The sequence below is a fragment of the Gadus macrocephalus genome, chromosome 4 (genome assembly GCF_031168955.1).
Source record: "Gadus macrocephalus chromosome 4, ASM3116895v1".
Classification (NCBI taxonomy): domain Eukaryota; kingdom Metazoa; phylum Chordata; class Actinopteri; order Gadiformes; family Gadidae; genus Gadus; species Gadus macrocephalus.
Window position 1 is genome coordinate 21,479,798 of NC_082385.1, and position 14,908 is coordinate 21,494,705.

The 14,908-nt window shown below is 42.7% G+C and overlaps 1 protein-coding gene across 8 annotated transcripts in view; it reads right to left on the reverse strand.

The window, feature by feature from the left end:
* Positions 1-14,908, reverse strand: part of cfap221 (cilia and flagella associated protein 221) — a 77,469-nt gene that overhangs the window by 30,348 nt on the left and 32,213 nt on the right. The window lies entirely within an intron of this gene.

Here is a 14,908-nt window from a genome sequence, read left to right on the forward strand (position 1 = left end):
CTTTATTTGCATGGGTTTACATTTCGTTCTGTGTAGCATGGAAAAATCGGAGAAACACTCCCATTCAGAATGCATTGGTTTACATTTCGTTCTTTGGAGCACAGTTATTTTTATTTATTTATTTATTTTCAGTTTTTGTGGAGGTGCTTCAAAGATGCTAATTTTTCTGCTATAATCCAGAATCCAATGGAAAAACCCGTTTCTTGACAAAAACCCGCTTTTTGTCAAGGGAAACCCAGGTCGACGCTCACTTCCGGGTTGGCCAACATACGTCATCCCTTCACCACTCTATACTGTAAAAACACATGTTCAAGTTGAATGATAATGCATGAATCTATTCATGCTTTTCATGACAATTATTTTGGCCATGGTGGATCCAGATCTGTTTCGGAGCATTTCTGCACCTCGGGCAACAGCGCAGGGTTGCCAGGTCCTGCCTGCAAAAAACGTCCTGCCCACATACCGTTCAAAATCCACCCAAAATCTCCTAGAAGCAGCCCCGCATTGTGAAATGCATTGTGTGTGTGTGTGTGTGTGTGTGTGTGTGTGTGTGTGTGTGTGTGTGTGTGTGTGTGTGTGTGTGTGTGTGTGTGTGTGTGTGTGTGTGTGTGCTAACCATGGTGCTAACACGCTATTTTATGTTGAAATGCGACGTAATCCAGTGTTCACGAAAACGTACACTGTCAACGTATGCTTTTGGCGACTGGGTTGGCTCTCAGATAAACGTGTTTCACGTCACAGGGTTTGGGAGGAAGGGGCGGGCCTTCTGAGAGGGGGTTCCGGGGGTTGTAGTTTTCCGATGGAGCTGTGCCTGCCTGTCCGATTGTGGAATCCAATAAACCTGCTATCAAGCTTACTTCGCTCAATACCTCGCCTGTGGTTATTACAATATCATTACAAGTTACAAAAAGTAACGGTTTAATAACACAAACGCAGGAAACACTTGAGCTGCTAGTTTAGCGAAAGCAGCGTCCCTAGCAACCTGACGTTGTTGAAACATGCGAGCGAGACGATTAAATCTTCCTAATAACTATAAAACTAAAGATCAGACACAATCACTGACTGAAGATTATGCAAGTAAAAAGTATATTTCTCGCTAGAAATGTTATTAGAAACACGTTTAACGGTGAATCGATCCTAAAATATTGCATTTCCCATTCAGATAATAAAGATTAATAAAGATCATACACATTCACTGACTGAAGATTATGCAACGAAAATGTAAATTTCTCGCTAGAAATGTCATTAGAAACACGTTTAATGGTGTATCTGTCCTAAAATATTGCATTTCCCATTCAGATAATAACGATTAATATGGCTACGTAGCCATTTCACCAAATGCTAGGAGAACGTATCGCTGTTGGTGCTATTCCCCCATTCATTTCGAATGGAGAAGGACGCGTGTTCAGGGTGACGCTTTGGCAAAGCGTCACCCTGAACACGCCTTGCGATGTGGACAGACGTATCTATTTTACGCCTTGGCGTGATACCGGGAGAGGGATAGCTAGGCGTGTCCCGAGCAACCACGTGCGTCCACGAGCGGCCCCGAGCGGCCCCGAGACTTCAGAATGTCGTTATTTGCATGACCGCTAGAGGCGCTACATTTTGATACGCTCCAGTGGGTCGTAATTTGGGGCGGTACAAACGACCTATGCGGTCGTATTTTCTTGGAGGACAGGCTGGAATAATCATGGACATGGATAGTGATAATCCTTACGTTGATGAGGAATTAAAGTCACTCAGTGCATCGCGGAGAGGAAAAACTTGGCGCATGCACGCGCAAAATGAACAAAATAAAGAGTGTACTGGTGCTTGGTGGAAATGTTGATACGATAGATGAAGACGTTGCAACATTTAAAAGTTCTCTGAAGGAATTTGAGGATATTCTTGCAAATGTTCAAAGGTCTGATGAAATAATGGAACATGAAAGAATGAACTGGTATGAGCCAAAGATGTCTATATTCAGGAATTTTCTGTGGAAAATTCCTCAATGGGTTAACCCTCAATGGGTTATTTTTTTAGGTCCCACAGAGACAGCCAATAAACACGCACGTGTATGGGCTGCATTAAGGACACGGTAGCCTCCCAGCACAACAAAAGATCTATATTTACCATATAGACTGGCATCCAGCCCTCTGTGCACTCCACGCTCCCTAGCCAACCCTTCACACTTAACCCTGTCTCCACCGTAACATAGCGTGCAGGCATGGAGTGATGGCAGCGGTGCTGCTTTACGCACTCATAACAAACTTTTTGGGAGCCAAACATCTGCATGAACTGGACTTCCTAACTTCGACAAGTAGTCATACATCACAAAAACAGTTTGGATTTGGCCACCTCGCATTGTTTACCACCTTTATCCGCCCTGGCATGGGAATGCAGCAGGGCTCAGACAAACAATTCACCAACACGAATCAAAGAGGGGGACGACTCCTCATAACTTTCTGTCTGCTCTTAGCTGGTGATGTTCATCAATGCCCTGGCCCAATGTTCCACACTGAGCTTGCAACCAAATCACCAAAACCTGACATGGCTAAGACCAGTCAGTCACCTGGCTTACAGATACGAACTGCTGTTAACATTGTACAAAAGAGTTTGGATCACCCACCTAGTTGCCGTGCTTGTTCCTCGGATGGTTCGGGCGGTATATCGACTACAATCACCACTCGGGCGGGATCGCGGGGGATGTCTGGCATGGAGGAAGCGGAAGAGCCACGATCACTGAAATGGTGTACATCCTCGATAATCTCTGGGGAAGTCGCATGGCAGCAAATCCACCACACGGATGACTCCCTCTCCTCCGACAAGGCCGGAGGGGTCTCCTCGTCAAGGGTGATGATTGCCCAGTCCTCGTGCAGTGCTCAACCAGCTGACCTCTGTCCACCGAACTCCGATCTTCCCGTCAACGCTCTCAATGGTCCAGGTCAGCAAGGGCCAATCAAGAATCCTCGTAGAACAGGAGTCGGCGACACTCAACGGAGAGGCGCAGGACTAAATCCAGCAACTATAAAGCTGCATAAATTCAACCTTTTTCAAACAGTGAACAATGCCAAAGTTCTGTGGTACCCTCAAGCAAAACCCAGTGGGCTAATGGGCGGTCACCTGAATATCCGCGGTTTTATTTCTAAAAGTGATGAGATAAAACATATTATTGTGGACTCTAACTTGGACTTCCTATGCTTATCAGAAACTTGGTTGAATAAAAACTCCCCATCCGCAGCCCTACATATTCCTGGCTATAATGCTTTTAGGAAAGATAGAAAGGTTGGCAAAGGTGGGGGGTTACTATTATACATCAAAGACCATATATCATGTAAAGAGGTTCAATGCTCAGTTAACAATGAGCTTGAGCATATTTGCCTTAACATTAGCCTTGAACCACAAATGTCCTTCTCTCTCATTGGAGTGTATAGACCTCCATTTGCAAAAGCTATTTTCTTTGACAAATTAGAAACTGTTCTAAAGGAATGCAGCTCAGGGCAGGAAATACTAGGAATGGGGGACTTCAATGTTAATTGGGAGGACAAAGGCACCAGTAAAGCACTGCAGCGGGTCTAAAATAAATTTGATTTCACACAACTAATAACATCGTCCTCACAAACTCAAATTGACTTGATATTTACCAACAAACATGAAAGGGTGACAAAATCCTTTAATATGGTCACTGGTCTGTCTGACTATAACCTCACTCTTGTAGCCAGAAAGCTCACTAAATCCTGCTTTCATTTAAAACCTAACACCAAATCTAGCCAGTTAAGAATACCCAAGTGTGATGTTGATGAATTTGACAGGGAAATCAAAAATACTAACTGGGACCAAATCATAGCTGGTGTACATGTGGATAATGAGACAAATGTCCTCATGTCCACAATCCAAAACATAACAAAGATATTCCTCAAGAAAAGCACATCTAAAGGGAATAGTAGATATACCCTCCCCTGGATCTCTAGTGACATAAGGAGATTAATGATGGAGAGAGATAATGCTTAAAACACTCTCTCAAGTCCAACTCATTGACTGACTAAATCTAAATCTAACTTTTTGCTAAATCTAACTTTGTTGACCTCATACGGGATGCTAAGGGTAATCATGAACAAATCTTTCATTGTCTGCATAAACTAACAGGGAAAGGACAAATCTAGAGTCACACCTCTTAAACTGGCTGCACGAATGGACAGAATGATTCAATCAAAGCTGCAGATTGACCTCCAAGAGTCTAACTTTTGGACTGACAGCCAGAACATTCTGAAATATATCCGAAACAGCACCAGAAGGTATCACACTTTCGTGGCAAACAGAACAGCAGTCATTCAAAACATGTCAAAAGTAAACCAGTGGAGGTTTTCAAACTCTAAACAAAACCCTGCTGATGATGCATCATGAGGACTGAGCATTGAACCATTCCTGACTCCAAAAAGTTGGCTTCAGGGTCCAGAGTTTCTGAAAAAAACTGAAACACAATGGCCTGGAATGCCAAAAGAACCGGGCTTCATCCTCCGCAATGACCTGGAAGTTACTGTTACCAGCATTGTTGCAAGTCAGACAGAAAAAACTCCAACTTGTATGCTCATTGAGTACCATTCATCCTGGAACAGCCTAAAAAGAGCCGTAGGTTTGATGATGAAGTTAAAAAAAATTATCTTTCAGATGGCACGGAAAAGGAAAGGTATTTGTATTAATATCTGGCATATCGTTTTCACCTCAAAATACCAACTTCCGTTTCTTATGGTAAAGCTGGCGATGTCCTGGCAGATCCTTCATTAGGTTACTAAGTTGCTAGAGAATGTTGTCCTTGCCCGCCAGCCAGTCGTAGTGACGTCACGTGCAAAGCATGAATTCCAAGACTTGAGCTAACAGCAGCCACTCTAGCTGTAAGAATGGATAGGATGTTACGCTCAGAGCTTCAGCAGAACCTTAGAAAGTCAATCTTTTGCACCGACAGTCAGTCTGTACTGAAATACATCCGCAATCAGTCCAAAAGATTCCACACCTTCGTGGTCAATAGAATTGCTGTGATGCAGGACTTGACAAATGAGACACAGTGGAGGTATTTGGACTCCAAGCAAAATCCTGCAGATGATGCTTAAAGGGGCTTAAACATCGAGCCTTTCCTGAAGTCTAAAAGATGGATACATGGACAAGACTTTCTTCAAAAGGAGGAATGTCAATGGCCAAAGAACCCCGACACATCACCAAAAATGCTCCTTCCTCCTGATGAAAAAAGGGATGTGATTGTCAACACAGTGACTATAGAGGAAAAGAGCCCCACCAGTAAACTGATTGAATACTACTCAGATTGGAGCCATCTGAAAAAGGCTGTTGCCAGGATACTGATGTGGAAAAGTTTGCTCCTGGAGATCACCCAAAAGAGGAAGATGGCAAATACAGGCAGTAGAGGAAAATTGAAGGAACGTGCTGCAAACCTGAAGGTCTTACTGAGCACTAATGTGACTTTCGAGGATACGGACAATGCTGAAAGAGCCATATTGGCATTTGAACAACAGCAACACCTTGAACAGGATATTGCCCTGCTTGAAAGAGGAAAACAATGCAGGAAAAATAATCCTATTTTGAAAATGGACCCAATCATGGACAAAGGCATCCTCAGAGTGGGAGGAAGATTGAACAGATCAGCAATGCCTGTATGCAACAACAATCCCATAATCATACCTAAAAATTCCAACATAACAAAAATTATTCTAAGATACATACACATCCAAGTTGGTCACTCTGGAAGGAATCATATGCTTTCAAAACTAGGACAAAAGTACTGGATGCCCTCTGCAAACTCCTCAGCAAGAAAAAATAATCTGAAACTGCGTCTTCTGCAGACGAATGCAGTCCAAAGTAGGAGTGCAAAAGATGGCAGATCTTCCACCTGATCGCGTGATGCCAGACCTACCACCTTTCACTTCAACTGGCATGGATTACTTTGGACCCTTCGAGATGAAGCAAGGTCGTGCTAATGTCAAGTGGTGGGTTGTTATATTCACTTGCCTGACTAGTCGTGCAATCCATCTTGAGGTGGCCAGCAGCTTGGACACCAATTCATGTATCAATGCCATACGCAGATTTGTATGTCGAAGAGGAAATGTAAAAACCATAAGATCTGAACAAGGAAGACATTTCATTGGTGCACAAAGCTTGAAAAATCACTAAAGGAACAAAACCACAACAAAATCTAGAGGAGTCTACTCCTAGATGGAATAAATTGGTTATTCAACCCAGCATCCGGCGCTCACCATGGAGGTGTATGGGAAAGACTCACTAAGTCCTTGAAAAATATACTGTGGTCTGTGGTGAAAGAACAAGGTCTCGATGACGAGGCTCTTCAAACGGCCTTATGTGAGGTAGAGGCAATAACGACAGACCCATCACAACAATAACAAACGACTTGAATGATGTGGAACCTCTAACACCTAACCATCTGCTGCTCTGTAAAACTAATCCTGTCATGCCTGTCAGACTGTGCGAAAGAGAAGATCTGTACACGAGAAGGAGGTGGAGACAAGTAAAATATCTAGCCAACCTTTTCTGGAAGAGATGGGTCAGAGAATACCTCTCCATCATGCAAGAAAGAACTAAGTTGAATAACATTCAGAAAAACCTGAGACATTGTTGTCATCGTGGATGACTGCTCCGAGAAACTCCTGGCTTCTAGGACTGATTCTTAAGACCCTGCCAGGAAATAAAGGACTGGGGTCTCATTTATAAAACTGTGCGTGGGATCGTTACTAAAAGTGTACGCACGCCCAAAAGCAAGGTTTTGCGTGTGCCAAAAAATATTCAGATTTATAAAACCCTGCGTACGCACACCTCTAAACAATCTTTGCTTTATAAATATAGAGTGTCTACAAGTGTGCGCAGCTTCACGTTCTGCCCTGTACACGCCCCTTTTTAACCATAAATGGTCAATGCAAACGACCTCATGAATGCGATCTGCATATAAAACAGACTCAGATGCAATATTTTTATGTAGGCACCAATAAATCGTTATGGTCCCTGAAGACCCTCTCCCTCCGAATCCTGCCAGCATGGTCCTCCGGCAGTGCCAGCAGCAGACCTGCAAACTCCTTAGAGTAAAAAAGGTGACAGTGTCGGGGGGGGGGGGAAATCAACGGTCGAAGGACTGATCGGTGTTTCGAGATATACGGCTACTCGAATTCTGAGCTACCCTGGGCGGGATTGAGCATGAATATTCATTACGGAGGTTGTAGAACACAATACAATGGAAAGATTTCTACTGACAGACTTCGATAAAAAATGTAATTTTCTGTTAGTGTATTAGCCTAGGACAACACCCTTACCAGATTATTTATCTAAATAGCCCTATGTTGTTAGAATTTATTAACTATATGCAAGGTCTACATTCGTGCAGTACTCAGCGTTGACTTGGTCCTAAAAATACAATGTTATTGTAAAGTATATCACATCAAAAAAGCGGTAGCTAATGTTATTTGAATCAAGCAAACAAATAGCTGTTGTTCTTGCTCCAAAAAGCTTGACTTACCTCGAATTTAACACAAGATAGTTCCTTCAAATTAGGGCTGTACGGTATGGACTAAAATGTATATCACGGTATGACGGTAACGGTATTATATCACGGTATGTTAATTTTATCTTCTAATTTCGATATAAAGGCCACTGAAGGGGTAAAATACTGAAAAGGCAGCAAAACTGCATGCAATTTTTTAAAATCTTTTCTCAAGTTACTTCCATCTCTGAAAAACACAAATGTTTAATAGCATGGATTAGTTTCTCCACTTGCTTGCGGACCTTGCCGTATAGTTTTGGCATCTCAATTTGGCTGAAGTGTGTGCGGGCATGTAACGCGTACCTGGGATAGAGTGTTTTGAACATCTTTTTAAAGCCCTTTCTATCGACATTTTGAAAGGGAACCATGTCCTCAGACAGGTAAACAGTGACAGCGTTTGTTATCTCGTTCCACCACTGGCATTTTGACGTAAGGACTGGCTTTCAAAATGCCTGCGGAAGCAATGTATGATTGCAGAGACAGATTCACACTACCAGCGTCTGTCTCGTACGGTGTGGAATGAGAGCTTGTGAAGGGACCATTGCGCAAGGAGCGCTTGCTGTGCGCCTGCGTGCTTGCGCAATAGCATACTGCCTGAGAAGGCAGTAGCGCTGTCAAATCTGTCCCTGGGAAAAGTAACGTGGCGCCGAATTGAAAAAGGAACCATGTTTCGTTACCATATTTTCAGTAGTTGTGCGTAACTATACTTTTTACATGAACATTTTCAAACTGGTGTACCTTCTATACCGTTAATATCGTAGGCCTACACCCCTACTTCAAATTGACGTTAAGAGTTTCCATCAGACTCGCGCGGTAGCCAGGTGTCTCATCCAAAGGCGAGCTCAGTTGGCGCTGTGTGCTTCAAGATTCTGAAGCAAGTGCTGAGATTCCGATTGGCCCAGAGAAATGTATATTATAACAATTATCCAATAATGTATCACACCCCCCCCCCCCCCCTAAAATAACTCTGGTTCTACGCGATTCACGTGAATTACCCAATTGACCAAGAAAACGGCGATTATCGCCGAAAAGAGACAAGTTTGCAGGTGTGCAGCAGTGCCATGGTGCAGCATTACGCACAGGGCTCACTGCGGTATTTATAGGGTTACGGTAATAAGACTAACCAAGAACACCTTGGATAATCAGTTTGTAATCACCCACGTAAAATGTTCCTTTTTAATGCCTGATTTGTCATGAAAAGCATCAAGAGGAACGGACAATAATATAACGATTGTGATGAGGAGTATGTGGCTTGGTTTTCCACACTTGGGATTTAATTGACAGTGTTTACAGTGTCACATAAAAATTTTATGTTATTGACACATGTTGGACAGATGCTTTATTCCATGCAGTCGCGCCGTCAGTGGACAGTATGGAGTGACGGGATTAAATATAGAGAATGATGATTTTGAATTTCATTTCGATTCTAAGGAGATGTTTCTGGAGTTATAACTGAGAAATAACGCAGTTGACTTAAATTATTCGGATTACATAGATTTAACGCATGACACGGGTTGAAATTAAATTTATGAAGGGCGATGATAAAACATAATCGTTCTTCTCACTCTAGTTCTCAGTTCACCACCACACCGTCTGTGTCGCCAATTCTCCTTTTCCTCCAAACCATGCATACGCATGGGTCAGAGTTTGCTTAGGGCGGCGCACATTCACCCGTTAAGTTAGTTTTTTATAGATCACAACCTTGGCGTGGAAAGTCACGTACGCCAATTTCAGCCCCGTTTTGTGCGTACGTAACGGTTATAAATGAGACCCCTGGGGCCTGTACCACGAAGCTCGCTTAGAGGGTTAGCGAGGTATGTTGAGCTCAAAGCCTGGGTTAGTTGTACCACGAAAGTCGATCTCTTTTAGCATCGCTGTATCACCATGGTGACTTATGCTCGCAACCAAACCTGGGAGCAGGGAGCAGTTTTTCGGCTTAGTCTAGTCGGAGATCGGCTACTTAAATCGGCGTGCGCAGCTTCCTAGCCCCTACTCTGACAGAGGCGTCACCATTTGTGGGTGTTCCCCTGGACCTCGGCGCACTTCTCGTACAGGCGTCTCTCCGGAGACAGCGGGTTTTACGGGACAGAACCGATCCCTTGGCATTGTCTGACGATATTCAGATTTCAGACTTTATTGTCATTGTGTAAACAACGAAATTGGGGTTCTTCATGAGAGATACAGATTCTCATCAGAGGGTGTTCGTTATTTGATCGTCCTTGTTGGACCTTATGTAGACAATGCTTACTGTTGCGCATTGTGTCTCCGTGACAGATCTCTTTTAGCGTCGCTGTATCACCATGGTGACTTATGCTCGCAACCAAACCTGGTCGGGAGCAGTTTTTCGGCTTACTCTAGCCGGAGATCGGCTACTTAAATCGGCGTGCGCAGCTTCCTAGCCCCTCCTCTGACAATAGCGTCACCATTTGTGGGTGTTCCCGTGGACCCTGGCGCACTTCTCGTACAGGCGTCTCTCCGGAGACAAGGGTTTTACGGGACAGAACCGATCCCTTGGCATTGTCTGACGATATTCAGATTTCAGACTTTATTGTCATTGTGCAAACAACGAAATTGGGGTTCTTCATGAGAGATACAGATTCTCATCAGAGGGTGTTATTTGATCGTCCTTTTGGACCTTATGTAGTCAATGATTACTGTTGCGCATTGTGTCACAGTGACAGAGTGCTAGAGTGGAGGTAGCGCGTCAGTCTTGAATTTCTGCGCGGGGGGTTCGACTCCCAAGTGACGCGAATTTATGTGAAGCTTAAAAAGTCCTAATTCTCATGTATATGGAATACTTATTCACTAAAGCTTATGGAATTATATTTTTGTGCTTATTTCGAACTTGAACCCATATTTTCAAGGCCGTGCTGGCACCACATCTATGGGGGTAAAATGCATGATGATAGACCGGCGAATTTGAACCCCGGTCGCTGGCGTTCGGGTCTTATACTAATCCACTACGCTACAGCCGCTACCTCTCAGCGGTCGAAAACATGCAATACATTTCTTAAATAGGGTGTATTTAAAGTGAATTCCCTAAATGATAGAATAAGGCAGGATGGACGTTGCTTATGCATTTTTAAATCATCATCATTCTATTTGGATTAATGGCGAACAATTCTGCATTTGGCATAGTTATTTTACAGACAATATGCAGAATCTTTTCACTTATACTCATAAAGACTGCTTGATAAATCGTAAAGGTGAGAAAAATTACGCAAAAAACGCCCCTTTCACGTGAACGCGCACTGAACCTAAAGCGGAAAACCTGGTTCAACTAATTGAACCTAAAGTGAGCTTTGTGGTACCATTTAACTCTGATTGCGAGTTGCGGCTCTGTCGAGCCAGGTTTTCCCAAGAATGCCTGGGTATGTTCAGCGAGCTTCGTGGTATAGGGCTCAGGGCTGTAGTGTCCTAGTCAAAACAAAAACAAGTGTCTTACAAAAACCTGACAACGAACTCTGTCTGCTCCTGGAAGCAGGCGAATAACAGAAGAATAAACTGTTGAATGAACTCCGAACTTCATGTATGGACTGAAAATAAAATTTGTAATGACTGATTATGTCTTAATATAGGCTCTATTAATTTTGTTGATCTTATTGCTATATTATGAGCAATTAGGGGCTGGAGAGTTAGAGCCATATTTTATGTTTGTTTAAAATCTATTTCATTTCAATTTTTCGATCAATGAATTCCTATTTGACTTAAGTAATGTTTATGTTTTATTCTTACTCATCTAAATGTTAGATTTATGTTGTATTATTTGGAGGTATAGCCTAATGAGAGCCAGCCAGCATAGAGGGGGGGTCGCCAAGCCAGGTTAAGAATCAGGAACGGGGGCATTGAGAGGGTGGTGCAGGGGGAATCAACCAGAGGGGAACCATCTGGGCTTTCTACGCCTTAAAAAATTCTGAACCAAAAAATATGAGTATTAAATAATATATGTATAGATTAAAAGAAAATGTAACTAATTTAATTTAATACAATACATTAAATACATTTTCTCTCATCTATGTTCTAAAGTTAAGTTTACTGTCAAGTTCACATCAGAAATGAAAGGGTTACTGTCCAGAAACATGTTATCCAATCAGAATAGTCTGTCACTATCGAAGCCCGGTTAGCTTGCTCATTAATTGGTTAGGACTTCACAAATCTCGGGGAAGGCCAAGCAATGTGTTTTGATTTGGAGAGTGATGGTAAAATTGACCAATCACGGTTTGATTTTCAGTGGGTGGGAAATATCTTCCTGGTGGCGTAGGAGGACGAACAAGGTGTCCTTCAACATCTAGGCGATTACAACGGTGCCACACATGAGCATATTCAAACATGTTTAATGGTAGTAATTAGCTGTCGAAATTGGAGGCCTTAATCAATAATGAGCAGCTATTGATTTGCTTCCCGATAAAAAATGGTGACAAATGACATGTTATTTAGCATCTACACGTTGAGATGAGTCCAATGACACTAAGCATGACACTCTAGCTAATGGTAACATGTATTTTACATGGTACACCTAGGTCTAGGACATGATCTCGGTGTAGCAAGAGGGCGAGCTTGATCTCATTGGACTCAGCTTAACGTGTAGATGCTAATTAACATGTAATTTGTCAAAAATCTCCATCGGGAAGCAAATCTATAGCTGGTCATTATTGATAAAGGCCTCCAAAATTGACAGCTAATTACTACCCCGAAACATATTCAAATATGATCATGTGTGGCACTGTTGCAATCGTCTCGAAACGTAGATGACAAAGGACACCTTGTTTGCCCTGTTGCACGACCGGGAAGATATTTTCATACTTCTAATGGATTGATTCATATTTTAAGGTTCTCGGAGTGAGACTTTAAGCGGCTGCAGCAGAAGTGTTGAGACGAAAGATGATATCAAGACATTAATAGAATATTCCCATTCACATTATGATTCTTCGTCATAACATCCGACCAAACATCCTTTACATTCACCGAGCGAAGATTATGAAAGTCCAGGCCCCCCCTTCCTGCACTCAGGGTCCGACCGGGCCAAGTTTCGGTGCGGGGGTCCCAGTTAGGCCCTAGAATATGGTATTCAAATTTCAGGGCGGTAGGACCTTCCTATCTCAAAAACTGTTTTTCCACCACATTCTGAACCGGCAACACTTCTGAAGGGGCTTTGTCCAAATTACAGTCCATTTGGGAAAACTTTTTTTCTCTATGGGCTAGAACTACAAATCTTGGATATGTCGTTTTCGGGGCCCCGGGAAATGTGTGTAAACATTTTAGCATCACTAGCTATCTCGAAAAGGCCGGAAAAGGGGCGTGACCTCCAACAGTACAGTCAATGTACATAAGACAGAGGTTAGTTTCTAGGCCCCATTTTTTGCGGGATGGAGGTGTACATTTGTGGCTTAATGTGTGTAGACACAGCTGGCCTGTGGCCACGTCTTTGAAGTCTGGGGTCAAAAGGTCAAAAGGAGCCGGCACCACGCCGCTTATGAGATAACAAAAAGTGAATCTGTATTTCTCTCATAACATTTTGTCATTATTGAAGAGAGGCCTGATTCTCAGATATGCATGTTGGACTGTTAGGGTATAGGTCTGGGAAGATCTTGCAAAATCTTGCAAGCGAGCCGCTTGGTGCTGGTGCAACGAGATGGAGCACTTGCTGAGTCATTTCCTGTAGGGCTGGAGCCACAGGTTGAAGCGTATGCGTCCTTTGAAACCCCCTTTGATATATAAGAGACCCCAAGGTACAGTTTACTTAAATGTTCTCACCTCAGTCACCTATTGCATCACTTCCTTTAGGGCTTCGGCCTCCTAATTGATCATTGTAGTATAATTGAATGCCCTCTTTCATATTATATGATACTTCCACCTCTGGGACGTGGCAACAACTCTCTGAATCCATATGGGGAGGGGGGGGGGATGCTTTTGGACAGTAGGGGTGTACACTAGACATAAATAGGAAGCAAACTCAGGAGAAGGAATGACCTCTCACAAATATTTATTGAATAAATTGTTTCAAATAACCCTGCCTCGTTAAATCAATGAACTTGGTGTTTTGCTTTCAAAAATAGGTTAGAGAAGAAGTCTAAACTGCAGACAATAAAAACATCCAAGCTGCCTTTTAAGGATACCTCGGAATATCTGTCTATTTTTTAACCGTCGGACCCCAGTTTACGACAAAAACAACACAATTTACGGCAGCTACTTTGCCGCGTGGTTTTTAGAGCCATGTAAGGATTAGAGGGGGCGGTCGATAGCAACCACCATAGCAACCATGACGGTCAAGTGACTGGATGCAGCCCCGTTGAAAAAAATAGAATACCACCCAACACACTCAGGAGATTAATGATATTTAAATTATTATGACCATGAAGTCTTTATTTGCATGGGTTTACATTTCGTTCTGTGTAGCATGGAAAAATCGGAGAAACACTCCCATTCAGAATGCATTGGTTTACATTTCGTTCTTTGGAAAACGGTTCTTTAGTGATAATATTTGAGGGAATATTTTTTTGTTGTTGTTTTAGCAGCGAAATGCACCGTGTGCGTGTGTGCGTGTGTGTGTGTGTGTGTGTGTGTGTGTGTGTCTGTGTCTGTGTGTCTGTGTGTGTCTGTGCGTGCGTGTGCGTGTGTGTGCGTGTGTGTGTGCGTGCGTGTGTGTGTGTATAACACGCTATTTTATGTTGAAATGCAACGTAATCCAGTGTTCACGAAACGTACACTGTCAACGTATGCTTTTGGCGACTGGGTTGGCTCTCAGATATACGTGTTTCTAACAAGATGATATCATTAAAAGTTACATAAAGTAACTAACTAAGTTTAATAACACAAACGCAGGAAGCACGTGAGCTGCTAGTTTAGCGAAAGCAGCCTAACAACCTGACGTCGTTGAAACATGCGAGCGAGCCGATCAAATCCTAATAACTATAAAACTAAAGATCAGACACTGACTGAAGATTATGCAAGTAAAGAGTATATTTCTCGCTAGAAATGTTATTAGAAACACGTTTAACGGTGAATCGGTCCTAAAATATTGCATTTCCCATTCAGATAGTAAAGATTAATAAAGATCATACACATTCACTGATTGAAGATTATGTAAGGAAAATGTACATTTCTCGCTAGAAATGTCATTAGAAACGCGTTTAACTGTCCTAAAATATTGCATTTCCCATTCAGATAATCAAGATTAATATAAGCTACGCCGTGTTCCGGAGCCGCGGGGGATTCTGGGAATTGGGGTTGTCAGTTGACAAATGGGGCTTTTGTTAACTTGTTTTGTTGTTAGGATTAAGTGGGGTTAATGGGTTCGGGATGTTATGTGGTTGTGTGTTGTTCTATTAACATTGTTCGTGTGTTCATTGTTGCCGACACCGAGAGTGACGTGAC